The sequence below is a fragment of the Paramisgurnus dabryanus genome, chromosome 24, assembly GCF_030506205.2.
Source record: "Paramisgurnus dabryanus chromosome 24, PD_genome_1.1, whole genome shotgun sequence".
Classification (NCBI taxonomy): Eukaryota; Metazoa; Chordata; class Actinopteri; order Cypriniformes; family Cobitidae; genus Paramisgurnus; species Paramisgurnus dabryanus.
The window spans coordinates 3,900,591-3,922,343 of NC_133360.1; positions in this window are offsets into that span (position 1 = coordinate 3,900,591).

Here is a 21,753-nt window from a genome sequence, read left to right on the forward strand (position 1 = left end):
AATAAGTTTTAAAGAGTGAGATTTTAACATCAGGAGTGCACATGTGAAATTTGCGTGCCAGCATGTTTGCCTGCCCATACAGTTTTCCACACTGACGCTGCAAATCATCATCATCACAGAGGTCATCTCTTATCACATGTCCCAGATATTTAACTTTCTTTACAATCTTTAAAGGTTCACCTGCCAATGAAAAAGAGGGATAGGCACACTTCATATCCTCCTTAGTTCTGGCGATTAGTACCACACTCTTCAAAGAGTTAAATTTTATATCAAACATAAGTCCATATTGAGAACATATTCTAAGAAGTTGCTGCAGACCAGCACTGGAAGGAGACAGTACCACCAGATCATCAGCATAAAGCATATGATTAATGAGACTATCCCCCACCAAGCAGCCAGTTCTACAGCACTTCAATTCCCTTGATAGGTTATCCATATACAGATTAAACAGCAGCGGGGACAGAATTCCGCCTTGCCGCACTCCATTGGAGACATAAAATGGTGTTGACAAACTCATCCCCCACCTAACTTGCATCGTTGGGTGAGAGTACCAGAACTGCAGAATCCTGATTAAGTAAGAGGGGACACCACGATCATATAATTTACCAAACAGTTTCCCATGATTGATACGATCAAAAGCCTTTGAGGCATCCAGGAAACACATGAAGACTGTGCTATTGCGTGATCTGTACCTATGGACAATTTCTTTAAGTGCATAAATACACAGATCAGTTCCATGCTTGTTCTTAAAACCAAACTGAAAATCTGTCGACACTAAGTGTCAAGCCTATCGATAATAATCCCTTCTAGTACCTTGGAGAGTATACTTGCAATTGCAATAGGTCTATAGTTATCTATACTAGTTAATTTACCCGTCTTGTTTTTAACTACAGGTACTAACAAGACAGATAACATGAATCCAGGAGGTATGCCATGCTTCATTAACCCAGAAAAACATAAAGAAAGTAAAACTGAAATATTTTGGCTAGCATATTTCAAATGTTCTGCTGTTATTTTATCCTGCCCACAGGCTTTATTCATTTTAAGCTTGTCAATAGCATAACATACTTCCTCCGGCCTGATGACTACACCATCACTGTAAGGTATCTCGCCCATGTTAAAAACATCACTCTTCACACAGTTAAAAATGTTCTCATAGTGTCTCCTCCAAAGCTCTGCAATGTTTCCAGGTTCAGTAATGCCATCAATACTAGAAGGCAGTGGCATTTTGCTGTTGTTAACCACTTTCACCTCCTTCCAGAACTCATAAACATTATTAGTTTGCAATTTTCTCGCCATAGAGTCCGCCCTCATAGTCTGCTCGTTTCTTTTTATAAAACGGACAGCATATTTGAATATACCTAGCATTAGACCTTACCTCATGCTCACAGACTGGGACATGCCTAGGTTTGCCTGCTAAGACCCAACTTCTAAATGCATCTCTTGCTTCCATATGAACATAGTCATTCCAACCTGGTCTTGAAATAAGTTGTTTCACCACTTTACTTCTTAGTGGTTCACTTCCATCAACTAAAACTTTTACAATTCTATCATACATTGCACATAGGTCATTATTATGACTTACATTCATACAGTTGCTATCCACACACATAATTGCATCAACAGGTACCTCAATATTTCTCAAGTGCAAATCAATCATTAGCTTGTAATATTGCAGGTCATCTTCTGTAAGCCTTGTCCAGTCCAATGTCTCACCTGGTTTATGGCTGTCACTAAAGAAAAGCTCAGGTAGACCCTTAACATTTATGAACATAGAGCCAGGAATATGGCCTGCTATAGCCAAACCATATAGAATCTCAACCTCCCCTATGCAATCATGTGCATCAGCTGTAGATATACAATGGTCCAGCCAGGATGTAGTATGCCAAGCTTCACTCACATGTGTATAGCTATCAGCTGGCAGTAATTCCTTAGTGGATAGAATAACTTTGTTATCTTTGCAGAATTGTGTCAAATGCTGACCAAAAAGTGAATTAGTATCTGATATATCAGCATTTAAATCCCCCATAACAAATATGGATGTATATTCACTTTCCCTTAAGTAAGACCCTATATAAGCAAGCATATTCAAGTACTCATTTTCATTTTTGTGACATTCATATGGAGTGTATACATTTAAAATTATAAAAACATTCTTATTATGCACCACCTTAATTCCCATGCACCAGTCCACATCTAACCTAATCACTGTGACCAAAGGGTCAAGTTTCTTGTGCCAGAATATGGCCACACCTCCTGGGATCCTGCCACGCAGAATTCTAGTGTTTAGGTCTGTCGTGGATTTCCCTGCCCCATGAAAATCATTATGCACAGTGTTACGTTTTTCCAAATCTTGAATAGCTAAAAAAGTCTCTTGCAAACACACCACATCAGCATTCTCAAAGAGCTCGTCAATAACAACGCGTTGGGCTCTCGCTCCAGCACCCTGTTCAAGTTGCAGACCATGGGAGTTATAAGACACAACTCTCATAACAGTTTATCATCATTTAACATGCATGGGACGCCCTTGGCTCGGGCGCACTCATCCCTGTGTCAAGAGGTGCTTTAACTCTAGGCTTGCGATTTTCATAGAAGCGCCTTACATAGGTCCCTTCTGGCCACAGGTGCGGTGCATACATCTCTGCTACTTCCTTGCATTCAGCTGTAACTTTGAAAGAGCTATAGCGCGTATACTCAGTACCAATCTTCTGACACATCACATCTCTGGAAAGTTGTTCTTTTAGATAACTAGCCAAAGTCTCTGTGTCTAGGGCAGGAGCAAGCTTTGTCACAAACACACTCACCAGCTTAGTTGTCACTGCATGTATGTTCTCCACTGCACCAGTTCCAACTATTCCATAGGTCTTCTTCTCTCTGGGAGGATTATTGTTCTTATTCTGTACTGCAGTAGTGGATTGTTTTCCAGAGCGTTGCTTGCGCTTGCCATGCTTTAATACACGGCTCCATGCAGGGGACATCGCCACCTCAATTTCCTCGCCAACTAACTCCTCAGTGACAGGCAACGCCAAAGATCTGGATACAGGCTCCCTGTGACTTAGTCCTTGGAGCTGGACCTCTTCATTGACCATAGTTGTGGCTGTATTTCCCCTGCTTGCAATGGGTTGTATTCAGTCGTTGGTTAATGTTTGTAGTTATTCCATGAAGGTACTCACATTCATTCGACTGCTTACTCACAGCATTCTTCATGGAGGCCAACTCCACACTTAGGCAATCAATCTTACTAACCAGGCAAGAGACATCAAGGCTATTAAAAGTCACTGATGGTAAATCATCCAAGTGATATAAAACAAAGCGAGGAACATTCTCACCAACCTCATTTAGTAGTTTTAGACAACTTTTAACATTGTTGACATCTTTTAGTTGTCATTTGTGAGCTACACAACGCTGCCCCGTGCCAGGACACAGTTCAAACAAGACCTTCTTGGAGTTTTCGATCCACTCAGATCCAAAGTGATTTACAGCCATCAAGATAATATCATCCTGAGGCACAGTCTTCAGTTTGACAAAAAGGAAGCTTAACAGTTCATCTTCCACTATAGTTTTGCCATCAGTAGTGGTGTAAATCTCAGGTTTAATTCTTTGTTTGATAACATGCTGTGCTGCTGTATCATCTGTGGCGGCCATCTTGGTTTACTGTCCATGTAATGTAAATATGAAGCCATGAGTAATTTTTGTTATTTTTGGAACAAAATGTATTTTCAATGCTTCAACACATTGTAACTGACACACTGATGTCACATGGACTACTTTGATGATGTTTTTATTACCTTTCTGGACATTTACAGGATAACATACATAGATTTTCATTGAAGGGTCAACAAGCTCTCAAACTAAATCTAAAACTGTGTTCCGAAGATGAACAGAGGTCTTCCGAGCTTGGAACGACATTCCTTACGTTCTTTTAATTTTTGGGTGAACTATCCCTTTAAGCACTTTTGAAACTGTGCAGACTGTTCCACATGCTTTCTGTATTTTTATGTTTTTTACGCGAATCGATCTGCACAGCGGCATCTGCTTACTGCATTCACCGCAAAATGCTTTATATCATACTTATGTCACACGTTTAGTAGTTTTACCAACAAAGGCCACTAGGTGTCAATGGTTTGCTGCATGCTCTTGTCACAAATTAATAAATTACTGTAACTGCATTATTATTAATGGAAAAAGGTTTTGAAATATGAAAACTGCATTCTTAGAGCTATCCAATGATATATAGTTTGCCAACTTTTTTAAAAGATTTGTAATAGGATATAGGGTTATGAATATATCTAATTAATATGCATTCCTATGGGGGGGGGAGTCATGTAAAATCAGAAGACTTTGAAATATGAAAACTACACTCTTAGAGCTTTTCCTAAGTTTCTCAAGATTTTTATGTTTAGACTAGCTGAAAGAGGGACTGTCACATCTCAAATAGACCAAATAGAGAGAGCTGTTGTACAGTATTTACAGTTGAGCATATAAGGCAATTTTTCCATGACTAGCTGTTATTACACACCATGGGGATCTCAATGGTGGGCATGTGCCTGCGTGAGAAAATGTGGCGTGAGAGCGGGGGCAATTATGTTAGGGTTAACATAGCCCTTTATGGGCCCACTTTGGGCTAGTCTAAGGGCCCCGCGCAGGTTTGCTCATTGGCAAAACGTTGGCCCTTTAGCGCTGGCCCTGCGCGGGCAGCCCTCACTTAGCCCCCAGGAAGCCCTCATACAGAAAAATCCCCAGAGTTAAATGAACACTGCTGGATGTATATATTGTCCCATCTTACAGAGTGTTAAAAAGTAACAATGAAGCAGAATTCAAAGCTCTGTTATCCTCTTTCTCAACATCTCTGTCTGAAACCTAAAATTGCATTTCACATCTTACTTGTAGAGTCATTTTCTTAACTTATGTTAAGATGTTGGCTGTTTCATTTAAAGTCACCATTATTGTGATCAGTGGTTGTTTTAATTAGACAATGACTCTTGAATGTTAGCTTGTTAGTGTTTTCTGGCTGCTATATCTAAGTGTGTTTAAAACACATATTATAGGAAAGAAAAGGCAATAGTAATTGAATATTGATGGTTGATACATAAACAACATCAAACATAATCATTTAATGAACAGATTTATTAATATAGTTTCCCCCCTTATCAGAAGCATAATTTTCTGTTAATAATGAAATACTACAGTGTAAGGTCCAGAACTCTCATAGCAGTTTATTATTCTGATGGATTTTGATAGTTTGCACATAAACATTAACCGCTGATCGATGTAGATGCACAGACATCAAGAATCAGAGTATGAATCTCAACAATGGTGACAAAGAAAATGGTAAATAAAGGTCATTATTTATTCATGCCGCAGTGCATTCTGGGAGTTCTGGATGAGATTTGTAATTTGTTGATACCCAGCATGCATTGCAGCATGAAGCTTTTCATTTTATTGTCACCATCATTGTGATTCATACTCTGATTCTTGATATTTGTGTGTCTACGTTGTAAAGCAGTTAATTTTCAGTGTTTCAAAATTCTTCAGAAAGACAAACTGCTAAGAGAGAGCTGGATCTCATACTATAGTATCACATTGTCAGAGAAAGAACCTTCTGATAAGTGCGCAAACAATAAATTAATACATACGTTTTTATATGATGATATTTAGACTTAATTTACTGAACTGACCACAACCAAAGTATCGCACTCTGCTATAACAAACATGTCTTAAACACACACAGTTACAGCAATCAAACGATTGAACAATGTAAGAGTCACGAGTCAAGTTTAACTAAATCAAACACTGATCACAATAGTGGTGACTTTAAATGAAACAAAATCTCAACTTAAAGTAAGAAAATGACTCTACCAATAAGATGTAAAAATGCAATTTTAGGTTTCAGACAGAGATGGTGAGAGAGAGGATAACAGAGCTTTTAATTCTGCTTCATTGTTACTTTTTAACACTCTGTAAGATTGGGACAATATATACATCCAGCAGTATTCATTAAACTCTGGGGATTTCTCTATGTGAGGGCTTCCTGGGGGCTAAGTGAGGGCTGCCCATGCAGGGCCAGCGCTAAGGGGCCAACGTTTCGCCAGTGAGCAAACCTGTGGGGGGCCCTTAGGCTATGCCCATACAGGCCCATTGTAAGCTTACTTGCAGGGTAGTTGCTACAGTTAGATTGCGGTTGCAGTGTTCAAATGAAAAAATGTTAGACTGCTGTTGCAATCAGTTTATGTTAATGTTTTGTTTGTATTCTATTTTTAAACAGTACATAATGTTAAATGTTTTATTTATTTAGGTTTAATATAAAGGGAAATACTTCATTCTTTGGAACACTAATCTTTATTGAAAGTGCTTGAACTGTAACGTTAATTTGGAATTTGGTGCCTATTTGACTGAGAAAAGACAGAACATGACTTTATGGGGTTGTGTACACCAAAACTTTTACGCCCGCGGCCGGCGCATGTTTTCAATTGTTTTCAATGGAAGCTCGGCGTTTTTCAAATAAGCCAGCAGCTAGCGGGGTTTTTCCGCGCTGAAAACCGGCGCTCGGCGGTTTTTCCGCGCTCGGCGCTGAGCGTCGAGAGTTGAAAGAGATTCAACTTTGGGAGAAAAGCTCCGCTCGTCAATGTCAGTTCTCACCCGGCCGCCCAATCACAGTGGAGGAGGGGCGGGACATTACCACAGCAACCAACCAGCTCACAGCTGAAGTATCACAGCTCCCAAACGCTCAGCTGAAGAAAGCTGGCACTCAGCTGATAAACAGCTGGCATTCGGCGTCCTCAATGCGTTTTCAGCCGCATTTAAAAGTTTTGGTGTGTCCAGCCCCTAAGGCACACTTGTATAAAAGACAGCAACTCCCACAATGCACAGCTCTGCAAGCTACTCCCATTATTTCAGAACAACGCTTAGCTGCATGCTACTGTGGACATACATGCCAAGTTGGTATAAGACTGCACACAAACGCGTCCACTGCACAATATATTTACTCCACAGACGTGCATCGGCTTAGCACCTGTGCTCGTGATCCGAAATGCGTCTGTGAAACAAACACGCCGTGCAACAAACGCAACCATACGCAAAGCACGTCTTTTCCCCGGGACCATTCCCCACACAAACGTTCATATCCTGATCTGATGCAGATGTTTGCAGACTACACCACTGTTATAGGCCTCATTCGCGACGGTGAGGAATCTTCCTATAGGAGTGAGGTCGAATAGCTGGTGCAGTGGTGTTTAGACAATAACCTAATCCTCAATACAACCAAAACCAAAGAACTCATAGTTGAAAAGGGCAGGCCAGCATCTTCCCAGCTCCATTAATGGCCAAGTAAAGTAGTGGGTCCACTCCTTCCATTTCTTGGGCATAACCATCCATCAGTCCCTAACATGGAACCTGAACACCAGTCTCATTATTTTCAAAGCCCATCAGAGATTACACTTCCTCCGTCAACTGAGGAAATTTAGGATCAGTCAAGCAGGCATGATCCACTTCTATCGGGCTACCATCGAAAGCATGCTCACCTTCTCTATCCTGGTTTGGTATGGTAGTGCCACCAACCAGGACAAACAACAGCTTGAGAGGGTAGTATGTAGGGCCTCTAAAATCATTGTCTGTAGTCTGCCCACCATAGTCTCACAGTACAACATCAGAAATTTCATGAAAGCCAAAAACATAATCTCTGACCCCTCCCATCGAGCACATTTATTCACACTTTTACCATCAAAGAGAAGGTACAGTAGTATTACATGTAAAGCATCACGCTTTAGGAGCAGTACCCATATACAAGCTATTGGCCACCTGAACATGCCCTAAGCACTTTATGGTTTCCTTCTTACCAAAAATGTAGCACATACATATATTTCACATGAGGGCTTTTTACATTGCACTTAACTTTATTTTAACATTTTAAACTTGCTTTGAAACTGTGCAGACTGCTCCGCATGCTTTCTATTCGCTCTCACTGTACATTTGTTTTTACGCAAATCGATCTGCACAGCGCCATCTGTTTACTGCATTCAAAGCAAAATGCTTTATATAACCGTCATATGGGTCATTCTACAGAAAAGGTGATATTCAGGGTGATGGAAATCTGTTTAAATGAACTCAAAACACCCAAAACTTCTATAATAGCATTAATTAACATGTCAAATCTATGAATCTGCAAAACGGGGAGCTTAATCTATGCTTAATTTTTTATACATTTTAATAAAGAATCCATGACGTTATATCTTCAATACCTGGCAAAAATTTAATATAATAATAGATAATGAATATGATAAAACTTAAAGCAACACTATGTAGTTTTTTTACTTTTAAATAATGTCTCTAAAATTATTTCAGTGATAGAACAACTTTTAACTGGACAAATTGTACTGTTGCTGCAACCTGAGCAGCCTCCTAGCTGCTACAAGCACACTCTGAAAGTGGCGGTGGAGGGTAGGAAACACAGCCCGGCCCCTCCCCCTGCCTGCAGAAGAGAGTCTGATACCAGGCACTGTTAAGCTTTTCAACCACATGGGGGAGCTATAAGTCATTCTTACATGGAAACTACATAGTGTTGCTTTAAAAAATTAAACATTTTTCCATCTTGTTTCGTTTGTATGCTTTTATGTTGGTCAGTTAAAGGAATAGTGCTTAGGAAGTACTCATTAGAGAATACGATAACACCAATGACGGTAACACTAATGACAATTTACAGAAAAGACAAACATTTTAACAAAATGGCTGGCATTAGCCATGTGCTATTTCATCAGAGATGTAACAATCACATACTTATTCACTATAATGTATTTTTATGTAAAGATCTTAACACTCCCAGCTATAAAAAAAAGAGTAACACTAATAACATCCAAAAAAATCTTATCTCAAAATTCTTAGATATATCATCATATTTTAGACAAATAAGGTAAGACATCTCACAAACCCTTTGCCTTCCTCCACTGCACTTCTTCCACTGACCTCTTGCCCCAAGAAAAACTTCAAAGAGCTGATGCATTGTTTCAAAATAAAAGTGCTTTGGTTAGGGTAACCCAAATGACATAAATTTGGTGGACAAATATTTATTTGATATTATTCATAGTAATAGTGTATTTTTACCATTTCAGTGGTAAAGGTAAAAGGTAAATGTAAATTAGATTTGTTTTATAAAAACATGGTTTTAAATAATAAGTACACAGTTTAACTTCCATGTATGATCAAAGGGACAGGGCAATTTTCCGGACCAGACATTTAAAAAAAGTTTAAAAAAGGAAAAAAAAGAAAATTACATACATAAACTCTCTCATCATGTTAAGGACCGTCTATATTTATTAAATATATATCATTATGGGATTATTGGGTCAAATTAAATGATTAAGGGGTCTGCAAAAGCAAGGGACAAGCATTTCCACCTTTTTTGTAGAATGACCCATATAGTTTGTACAGGGCTACCAACTTTTGAGTTCAGCTAGGAGTGAGATTTACCAGGGGACAGGGTGCATAAAGTGCTGGCATCTTGGGGTCGTTACTCAGTTTTTATCAATATTATTATTTACTAATTGATAATTAATTTGTTAATTGTTACCCCCCCTTTTGAGTGTGGGGGGAGTTGATGTGCACATTCAAATTAATATAACTCTGGCATTTTTTGCTCTAATCTTGGTCTTGTTTTAAGGAAGACAATTTAAGGTTTTTACTGAAGTGTCTGGAGGTGAAAATGTTAAAGGGACACTTCACCCATTTGCATTAATCTTTGTATAGTTAGAACCCAAGTCATGTTTTTGAATGGTCATGCATCATTTCCTCAGTTGCCGCTGAGAGAGGAGAAATACAGATTTCAGTGTTGCACTTCCTTCTTTCAATGATGTAAAAATCATCATTTTGCATCATTGAAAGAAGGAAGTGCAATGTCTTTGTTGAGGGAGTGAGACTACAAACACCCCTTTTCTCTGTCAAATAGACACCAAATTCTATATGTATGTTACATTTCACTACAAATATGACACACTTTCAATTAGGGCTGTCACTTTTGAGAAAAATCAAATTCGAACGGATTTCGAATATCATGCAATGTATCCGAATATATTCGAATATCTAGCAACACCCCCCCCCCCCCCCCCCCCCGTGCGCATAAAAAAACCACCGTAATGGAGATTCAATCACAAAATTATTAACAGTGACAGTCATAAACAGGGTTGTCTGGATTACTCTTTTACTTAATGTTTGAAACAGCAGGTTATCAACTTATGAATAACAAACTTATATATATAGAAAAAACGATTCAGAACAGTTACAAACAATAACGTGACAACTTAAATAGCAGCAGGAGTATATGCAGACCCAAACGGAATTCGCGCCCGCAGATTTCGGCAGAAAACTCAGCGGAATTCGACGGATTTTATGCCCGTCATTGACAAGCACACATATCCCGCGCTTGAGCGTGTTTGTGAGAAGAAATCTCATTGACAACAAGCACACATACAGCCTATAACCCGCGCGTTTGTGAGCCGTCATTGACAAGTGCATTATCTCTGCGCGTGCTGTTTGCTTGACCGTTTTTAATGATAGAGAGCACAAACCCTTCGATACTTGAGATGAAATTAAAATTTTAGATGAGTTAAGCAGATCTCACTTGACTCTGTCGTCTATGTGACGCTCGGCAGTCAACACATCATCATTTCAAATCCGTTTACAAGACGAATGCTGTTGTTGTTTAATATAAAGTTTACATTGCATTGTAAAAATGATGAAATTATCTTCATACATGCTAATTTCATAATGCGAACGTATTAACACGTATTTTTATTCTGCTATAATATTTAACACTATAAACAATATGCCATTTTATATACAAACTATAATTCTATCTTGACATGCACATTAGGTTCATTTTGGTCCCATTTGATTTCCTCTCGTTCGCACAGTTGCTGTCGTCGGTCTCACTCTCAGCCTACTTCCTATTAAGAGGTGTTACTGTAAAAAATGCGCCACACATGGCATTTTAAAAACCGGATGGTTTATTTATAGTTCGAATACGGATATTTTACGTCATGTTCGAATGAATATTCGAATATCGAATAAAAAGTGACAGCCCTACTTTCAATAAAGATTAATGTTTCTAAATGCTCCTTTCAACTGAAAAATTGTTATAGCAGCTTAAATGTATTTAAGTAAATAAAAAGAATGCCATAACATATTAATTTTATAAATAAAATGATAGAAATTTAAAAATTTAAATATTTCACAAAATAAATAATGTAAACCCACTAATGAAGCCATAAGTATCAAGTAGTTTTAAGTTAATTTAAGACGTGCATCGGCTTAGCACCTGTGCTCGTAAGCCATAATGCGTCTGTGAAACAAACACATCGTGCAACAAACTTGCACTATGTCAGTCTTTTCCCAAAATGGTGATGATAAATGAAAACTACACTCTTAAGAGTTATTATATATAGTTTTTCATGATTAGATAATAAATTTGAGAATTCAGCTTCAGTTTACCTTTGAATCCACCTTTATCATCACCATCAGATGTACTCAAGATATTGTTTGCAGGATTGATTTCAGTTTCTCCAGATCTCCCCTCTATCTTCTCATCTCTCTGTATGTCAGTAACCTTAGTCTTCAGATCGACAGATTTTCCCTTATCCACTTCAAATGTTTTTATTTTATCTGTACCAGCAGCAGACAGAAAGACAGAAATGAAATCAATTCAGGTGATTTTCATCTATTAAAGAGTAACTAAACCCTAAACCAACTTTTTTTAGTTAATGATCTGTAAGAATGATGCTTTATTAGTGCTGTTCATTGATTTTGGTAAGTTTTTTGACATTTGGATATAAAGTGTTTCAATACTACAATATATGGTGTTAAAACGTCTGAGTGCTGCCCTCTTCAGGTTGAACGGTGGCTACTGCAGTTGAATTTTCCTATTGGATGTTGGGTCCAAGAAATAACTCGTGACGTAAGCAGGTTCAAGCTCACCACGCCCTTGTTATGATCTCACCACACACTTAGTTCGTCACCTCTATCTCCGTTGGGATCTGCCCACTTTCTTGCATTTTTCAAATATTGCAGTGGGTGGAGTCAGGCTCTGACCAGGGGTTTAGTTACTCTTTAAGTGCCTAATTTACTGATTATAAACATCAGCTCATATTCTCATGAATGAATTTCTGTTTATTAACTCGTTTCAGATTCTCTATCAGTATATAAATATAAACACAACTATAACATCTAGATGATGAATTTTATGAATCTCCTAACAGTGAAAATTCATCTAATGGGTAAATTACTTTATTAAAATACCAGTTGGTCAATATTAATGGTAGTAATTCACTATAATATTCAGTCAGTGTTTAACTGTTATAAGATATCAGTGATGTAGTTGTCAATAATAAAACCAACAATTGAAAAACCAGCATAACCTGTCTTAGATTATAGGCCTGTTGCACTCACTTCTGTTGTCATGAAAATCTTTGAACACCTAGTCTGTAGGTAGCTGTCACACATCACGCTAGACCCTCACAAATTTGCCTACAGGGCAAATAGGGGAGTGGATGATGCCGTCTCACTTTGCACACATTTCATTTTACAACATCTTGATACTAAGTCCACCTATGCCTGTGTACTGTTCATTGATTTTAGCTCAGCTTTCAACACCATCCTGCCTGTCAAACGGTACAATTCTCTCCTGCCATGGTGGCTAATCCCTCACTCTGTCAGTGGTTACCCAACTTCCTGTCTTGTAGGACACAATATGTTAAAATCCAGAACAATGCGTCATCACCCAGGGTTCTGAACACTGGTGCCCCACAAGGGTGTCTTGTCACCTCTGTTATTTTTTTACACCAACAATTGTACATGAAATTCTGCATTTGTCAAACTGCAAAGTTTGCAGACGACACCACTGTTATAAGCCTCATACGCGACTGTGAGGAATCTTCCTATCGGAGTAAAGTTCCTATCAGAGTGAGGTTGAACAGCTGGTGCAGTGGTGTGTAGACAATAATCTAATCCTCAATACAACCTAATAAAAGAAGCAGTGAGAGAAAGAACAGTAGTATCACATGTAAGACACCATGCTTTAGGAACAGTACCTTTCTACAAGCTATTCGCCACCTGAACATGCACTAAGCACTTTATGGTTTTACTTCATAACCTGGTCTACCTAACTTGCACTTATTTCACAACTGAACTTACTGCTGCATTGTCTATAACCATGCACGTTTCTAGGCATGTTTAATGTTGTTATTTCCTGTTATTTATTTCTTTTTTGTGCCTTTTTGTCTTTTTGTTTTGTTATATTGTGTTCTCATGGTTCTGTGAAACATGTGAGCATTCCAAAGCACATTCCTGTCAACTGTATTATTATATTGACTTGAACAAATATCTGAAATGAAGGATGAACAGAGTTTACGTGTGTTGTCACAGTTTTTGTTCAAACAGTTTTAAATTTGAATTATAAAAGTTGTTTTATCTGCAGTTAAAATCAGGTGTAATCAGAAGATAATTCAGAGTTAAACACAGTTTGAAAATCTCCACTGTAAGTTAACAGTCATAAATCCCTCTTACATCTACAGTATACTGTACAAATGTTAATTTAATCATTTTAACACTAAATTATTTGAGTTTCTCACCTTTGACAGACACTTTCTTGTATGATGTTTTTCCTCCTGGTTCTGATTCTCCCCCATCCGCTTGCTGTGGTTTTGATTCTCCCCCATCCGCTTGTTGTGGTTTTGATTGTCCCCCATCCGCTTGCTGTGGTTTTGATTCTCCCTCATCCGCTTGCTGTGGTTTTGATTGTCCCCCATCCGCTTGCTGTGGTTTTGATTGTCCCCCATCCGCTTGCTGTGGTTTTGATTCTCCCCCATCCGCTTGCTGTGGTTTTGATTCTCCCCCATCCGCTTGCTGTGGTTTTGATTTTCCCCCATCCGCTTGCTGTGGTTTTGATTCTCCCCCATCCGCTTGCTGTGGTTTTGATTCTCCCCCATCCGCTTGCTGTGGTTTTGATTCTCCCCCATCCGCTTGCTGTGGTTTTGATTTTCCCCCATCCGCTTGCTGTGGTTTTGATTCTCCCCCATCCGCTTGTCGTGGTTTTGATTCTCCCCCATCCGCTTGCCGTGGTTTTGATTCTCCCCCATCCGCTTGCTGTGGTTTTGATTCTCCCTCATCCGCTTGCTGTGGTTTTGATTTTCCCCCATCCGCTTGCTGTGGTTTTGATTCTCCCCCATCCGCTTGCCGTGGTTTTGATTCTCCCTCATTCGCTTGCCGTGGTTTTGATTCTCCCCCATCCGCTTGCCGTGGTTTTGATTCTCCCCCATCCGCTTGCTGTGGTTTTGATTCTCCCTCATCCGCTTGCCGTGGTTTTGATTCTCCCCCATCCGCTTGCCGTGGTTTTGATTCTCCCCCATCCGCTTGCTGTGGTTTTGATTCTCCCTCATCCGCTTGCTGTGGTTTTGATTCTCCCCCATCCGCTTGCTGTGGTTTTGATTTTCCCCCATCCGCTTGCTGTGGTTTTGATTTTCCCCCATCCGCTTGCCGTGGTTTTGATTCTCCCTCATCCGCTTGCCGTGGTTTTGATTCTCCCCCATCCGCTTGCCGTGGTTTTGATTCTCCCCCATCCGCTTGCCGTGGTTTTGATTCTCCCCCATCCGCTTGCCGTGGTTTTGATTGTCCCCCATCCGCTTGCCGTGGTTTTGATTCTCCCTCATCCGCTTGCCGTGGTTTTGATTCTCCCTCATCCGCTTGCTGTGGTTTTGATTCTCCCCCATCCGCTTGCTGTGGTTTTGATTCTCCCCCATCCGCTTGCTGTGGTTTTGATTCTCCCCCATCCGCTTGCTGTGGTTTTGATTGTCCCCCATCCGCTTGCTGTGGTTTTGATTCTCCCTCATCCGCTTGCCGTGGTTTTGATTCTCCCTCATCCGCTTGCCGTGGTTTTGATTCTCCCCCATCCGCTTGCCGTGGTTTTGATTCTCCCCCATCCGCTTGCCGTGGTTTTGATTCTCCCCCATCCGCTTGCCGTGGTTTTGATTCTCCCCCATCCGCTTGCCGTGGTTTTGATTCTCCCTCATCCGCTTGCCGTGGTTTTGATTCTCCCCCATCCGCTTGCCGTGGTTTTGATTCTCCCCCATCCGCTTGCCGTGGTTTTGATTCTCCCCCATCCGCTTGCCGTGGTTTTGATTCTCCCCCATCCGCTTGCTGTGGTTTTGATTCTCCCTCATCCGCTTGCTGTAGTTTTGATTGTCCCCCATCCGCTTGCTGTGGTTTTGATTGTCCCCCATCCGCTTGCTGTGGTTTTGATTGTCCCCCATCCGCTTGCTGTGGTTTTGATTCTCCCCCATCCGCTTGCTGTGGTTTTGATTGTCCCCCATTCGCTTGCTGTGGTTTTGATTGTCCCTCATCCGCTTGCTGTGGTTTTGGTTCTCCCCCATATGCTTGCGATGGTTTTGGTTCTCCCCCATATGCTCGCGATGGTTTTGGTTCTCCCCCATATGCTTGTGATGGTTTTGGTTCTCCCCCATACGCTTGTGTTGGTTTTGATTTTCCCTCATCCGTTTGCAATGGTTCTGATTCATCTGTAACAGCAGCAGACAGAAACACTAAAATCAATTCAGTTGATTTTCATCTTTTAAGTTTCTTATTTTCTGATTATAAACATCAGCTCATATTCTCATAAATAAATTTCTGTTTACTAACTCAATCTTTCAGATTCTCTATCAGTATATAAATATAAACACAACTATAACATCTAGATGATGAATTTTAGGAATCTCCTAACAGAGAAAACAACTAATGGATAAATTACTTTAATAAAATAGCAGCTGTTCAATATTGATAGTAATTTACTAAATATTCAGTCAGTGTTTAACTGTTTATATAAGATACCGTATCAGTGATGTAGTTGTTAACTATAAAACCAACCAAATATCTGAAATGAAGGATACACAAAGTTCACATGTGTTGTCAGAGTTTCTGTTCACGAGCGTGAAGCCTGCCTTTCACAGGAATGAAACACTTGCTTAGCGTCAGTGCACACACACCAGCGGGCACACTGGCACGGAGCAGAGCGAGACCTTCAGCCTATGTGCCTGGGCTCAGCCTCCACCCCATTTTAGACCCTGAGTATCATTAACTTACAGGAACATGTTTGCGCAGATTAAATATGGCCAGGGGTTTCTTTCATAAGAATTGAATTCAGGGTCTGCATCACTGGTGCCTGTCTTGTCCATCTCCATGGTTCTTGTAGCACGTTCCCACGCCCATCAATCAATCAGTATTCGTCACGCGCCTTTATCACCTTGCATTATTTTTTTCACCAAGGGTATGATTTTAAATTGTAGCGAAATACAATACTTTAAACAAAACAGTAAAAGTAAAATTACAGATTTTAAAAACTACTTAAAGGGGCCACGGCATGAAAATTTAACTTTTAACGTTAATATGAGTTCCCCCAGCCGGCTTATATTCTCCAATTGGTTTAAAATGGTGATAGGTGTAAACAGAGCCCTGGGTATTCTCAGAGATGTATAGTAACGAAGTAGAACTACTTTACTACTGTACTTAAGTACTAAAAGACAGTATCTGTACTCTACTGAAGTATTATTTTTTTCTCCTACTTCCACTTTTACTTCAGTACATATTTTCGATGAGTTTAATACTTTTACTCCAATACATTTTTTATGTGCTGCATAGTTACTCGTTACACTCAAATGTTACTAATCATTCCAAACCCACATTATCACTGCCGGATCGGTGATACACATTAGAAACACACACAGATCGTGGTCTAAACCAATCGGAGAAAGTGAAGGGCGGACCGCTCCCTCCCTCTCACTCACAAATATGAGCTGGGGTTGTGGAGCGAAGAGAGAACCAAAGTGCGCAAGAGAGACCGAGAGAGAGAGAGAGAATGGGCGAGAAAGGGCGAGTGTGCGCGAAAGAAGGAAACCTAAATACATTGAAACACCTTTTACCTTTACCTATTACCATTATATCGACTAATATTTCATTAATTCTGAATTCTCTATCTCCATATCAGTTAAATTAATCTGAATTATCTGAAGATTCATGTCCTTGTACTCCTGCTACAGCCAAAGGAATTGTGAGTGTCCTTTAGCTTAAACATTTGAAATAATATAAACAATATTATATTCAAACTTTTGACTGTTTTCTTTAATAACTACATTACACAATACTTGTACTTTTACTTTCAGTACTTGAGTAGTATATTTAAAAAAAAAAAAAACTAACAAACCCTTTGCCTTCCTCCACTGCACTTCTTCCACTGACCTCTTGCCCCAAGAAAAACTTCAAAGAGCTGATGCATTGTTTTAAAATAAAAGTGCTTTGGTTAGGGTAACCCAAATGACATAAATTTGGTGGACAAATATTTATTTGATATTATTCATAGTAATAGTGTATTTTTACCATTTCAGTGGTAAAGGTAAAAGGTAAATGTAAATTAGATTTGTTTTATAAAAACATGGTTTTAAATAATAAGTACACAGTTTAACTTCCATGTATGATCAAAGGGACAGGGCAATTTTCCGGACCAGACATTTAAAAAAAGTTTAAAAAAGGAAAAAAAAGAAAATTACATACATAAACTCTCTCATCATGTTAAGGACCGTCTATATTTATTAAATATATATCATTATGGGATTATTGGGTCAAATTAAATGATTAAGGGGTCTGCAAAAGCAAGGGACAAGCATTTCCACCTTTTTTGTAGAATGACCCATATAGTTTGTACAGGGCTACCAACTTTTGAGTTCAGCTAGGAGTGAGATTTACCAGGGGACAGGGTGCATAAAGTGCTGGCATCTTGGGGTCGTTACTCAGTTTTTATCAATATTATTATTTACTAATTGATAATTAATTTGTTAATTGTTACCCCCCCTTTTGAGTGTGGGGGGAGTTGATGTGCACATTCAAATTAATATAACTCTGGCATTTTTTGCTCTAATCTTGGTCTTGTTTTAAGGAAGACAATTTAAGGTTTTTACTGAAGTGTCTGGAGGTGAAAATGTTAAAGGGACACTTCACCCATTTGCATTAATCTTTGTATAGTTAGAACCCAAGTCATGTTTTTAAATGGTCATGCATCATTTCCTCAGTTGCCGCTGAGAGAGGAGAAATACAGATTTCAGTGTTGCACTTCCTTCTTTCAATGATGTAAAAATCATCATTTTGCATCATTGAAAGAAGGAAGTGCAATGTCTTTGTTGAGGGACTGAGACTACAAACACCCCTTTTCTCTGTCAAATAGACACCAAATTCTATATGTATGTTACATTTCACTACAAATATGACACACTTTCAATTAGGGCTGTCACTTTTGAGAAAAATCAAATTCGAACGGATTTCGAATATCATGCAATGTATCCGAATATATTCGAATATCTAGAAAACTCAGCGGAATTCGACGGATTTAATGCCCGTCATTGACAAGCACACATATCCCGCGCTTGAGCGTGTTTGTGAGAAGAAATCTCATTGACAACAAGCACACATACAGCCTATAACCCGCGCGTTTGTGAGCCGTCATTGACAAGTGCATTATCTCTGCGCGTGCTGTTTGCTTGACCGTTTTTAATGATAGAGAGCACAAACCCTTCGATACTTGAGATGCAATTAAAATTTTAGATGAGTTAAGCAGATCTCACTTGACTCTGTCGTCTATGTGACGCTCGGCAGTCAACACATCATCATTTCAAATCCGTTTACAAGACAAATGCTGTTGTTGTTTAATATAAAGTTTACATTGCATTGTAAAAATGATGAAATTATCTTCATACATGCTAATTTCATAATGCGAACGTATTAACACGTATTTTTATTCTGCTATAATATTTAACACTATAAACAATATGCCATTTTATATACAAACTATAATTCTATCTTGACATGCACATTAGGTTCATTTTGGTCCCATTTGATTTCCTCTCGTTCGCACAGTTGCTGTCGTCGGTCTCACTCTCAGCCTACTTCCTATTAAGAGGTGTTACTGTAAAAAATGCGCCACACATGGCATTTTAAAAACCGGATGGTTTATTTAGAGTTCGAATACGGATATTTTACGTCATGTTCGAATGAATATTCGAATATCGAATAAAAAGTGACAGCCCTACTTTCAATAAAGATTAATGTTTCTACGGGTGAAATGCTCCTTTCAACTGAAAAATTGTTATAGCAGCTTAAATGTATTTAAGTAAATAAAAAGAATGCCATAACATATTAATTTTATAAATAAAATGATAGAAATTTAAAAATTTAAATATTTCACAAAATAAATAATGTAAACCCACTAATGAAGCCATAAGTATCAAGTAGTTTTAAGTTAATTTAAGACGTGCATCGGCTTAGCACCTGTGCTCGTAAGCCATAATGCGTCTGTGAAACAAACACATCGTGCAACAAACTTGCACTATGTCAGTCTTTTCCCAAAATGGTGATGATAAATGAAAACTACACTCTTAAGAGTTATTATATATAGTTTTTCATGATTAGATAATAAATTTGAGAATTCAGCTTCAGTTTACCTTTGAATCCACCTTTATCATCACCATCAGATGTACTCAAGATATTGTTTGCAGGATTGATTTCAGTTTCTCCAGATCTCCCCTCTATCTTCTCATCTCTCTGTATGTCAGTAACCTTAGTCTTCAGATCGACAGATTTTCCCTTATCCACTTCAAATGTTTTTATTTTATCTGTACCAGCAGCAGACAGAAACACAGAAAGACAGAAATGAAATCAATTCAGGTGATTTTCATCTATTAAAGAGTAACTAAACCCTAAACCAACTTTTTTTAGTTAATGATCTGTAAGAATGATGCTTTATTAGTGCTGTTCATTGATTTTGGTAAGTTTTTTGACATTTGGATATAAAGTGTTTCAATACTACAATATATGGTGTTAAAACGTCTGAGTGCTGCCCTCTTCAGGTTGAACGGTGGCTACTGCAGTTGAATTTTCCTATTGGATGTTGGGTCCAAGAAATAACTCGTGACGTAAGCAGGTTCAAGCTCACCACGCCCTTGTTATGATCTCACCACACACTTAGTTCGTCACCTCTATCTCCGTTGGGATCTGCCCACTTTCTTGCATTTTTCAAATATTGCAGTGGGTGGAGTCAGGCTCTGACCAGGGGTTTAGTTACTCTTTAAGTGCCTAATTTACTGATTATAAACATCAGCTCATATTCTCATGAATGAATTTCTGTTTATTAACTCGTTTCAGATTCTCTATCAGTATATAAATATAAACACAACTATAACATCTAGATGATGAATTTTATGAATCTCCTAACAGTGAAAATTCATCTAATGGGTAAATTACTTTATTAAAATACCAGTTGGTCAATATTAATGGTAGTAATTCACTATAATATTCAGTCAGTGTTTAACTGTTATAAGATATCAGTGATGTAGTTGTCAATAATAAAACCAACAATTGAAAAACCAGCATAACCTGTCTTAGATTATAGGCCTGTTGCACTCACTTCTGTTGTCATGAAAATCTTTGAACACCTAGTCTGTAGGTAGCTGTCACACATCACGCTAGACCCTCACAAATTTGCCTACAGGGCAAATAGGGGAGTGGATGATGCCGTCTCACTTTGCACACATTTCATTTTACAACATCTTGATACTAAGTCCACCTATGCCTGTGTACTGTTCATTGATTTTAGCTCAGCTTTCAACACCATCCTGCCTGTCAAACGGTACAATTCTCTCCTGCCATGGTGGCTAATCCCTCACTCTGTCAGTGGTTACCCAACTTCCTGTCTTGTAGGACACAATATGTTAAAATCCAGAACAATGCGTCATCACCCAGGGTTCTGAACACTGGTGCCCCACAAGGGTGTCTTGTCACCTCTGTTATTTTTTTTACACCAACAATTGTACATGAAATTCTGCATTTGTCAAACTGCAAAGTTTGCAGACGACACCACTGTTATAAGCCTCATACGCGACTGTGAGGAATCTTCCTATCGGAGTAAAGTTCCTATCAGAGTGAGGTTGAACAGCTGGTGCAGTGGTGTGTAGACAATAATCTAATCCTCAATACAACCTAATAAAAAGAAGCAGTGAGAGAAAGAACAGTAGTATCACATGTAAGACACCATGCTTTAGGAACAGTACCTTTCTACAAGCTATTCGCCACCTGAACATGCACTAAGCACTTTATGGTTTTACTTCATAACCTGGTCTACCTAACTTGCACTTATTTCACAACTGAACTTACTGCTGCATTGTCTATAACCATGCACTTTTCTAGGCATGTTTAATGTTGTTATTTCCTGTTATTTATTTCTTTTTTGTGCCTTTTTGTCTTTTTGTTTTGTTATATTGTGTTCTCATGGTTCTGTGAAACATGTGAGCATTCCAAAGCACATTCCTGTCAACTGTATTATTATATTGACTTGAACAAATATCTGAAATGAAGGATGAACAGAGTTTACGTGTGTTGTCACAGTTTTTGTTCAAACAGTTTTAAATTTGAATTATAAAAGTTGTTTTATCTGCAGTTAAAATCAGGTGTAATCAGAAGATAATTCAGAGTTAAACACAGTTTGAAAATCTCCACTGTAAGTTAACAGTCATAAATCCCTCTTACATCTACAGTATACTGTACAAATGTTAATTTAATCATTTTAACACTAAATTATTTGAGTTTCTCACCTTTGACAGACACTTTCTTGTATGATGTTTTTCCTCCTGGTTCTGATTCTCCCCCATCCGCTTGCTGTGATTTTGATTCTCCCCCATT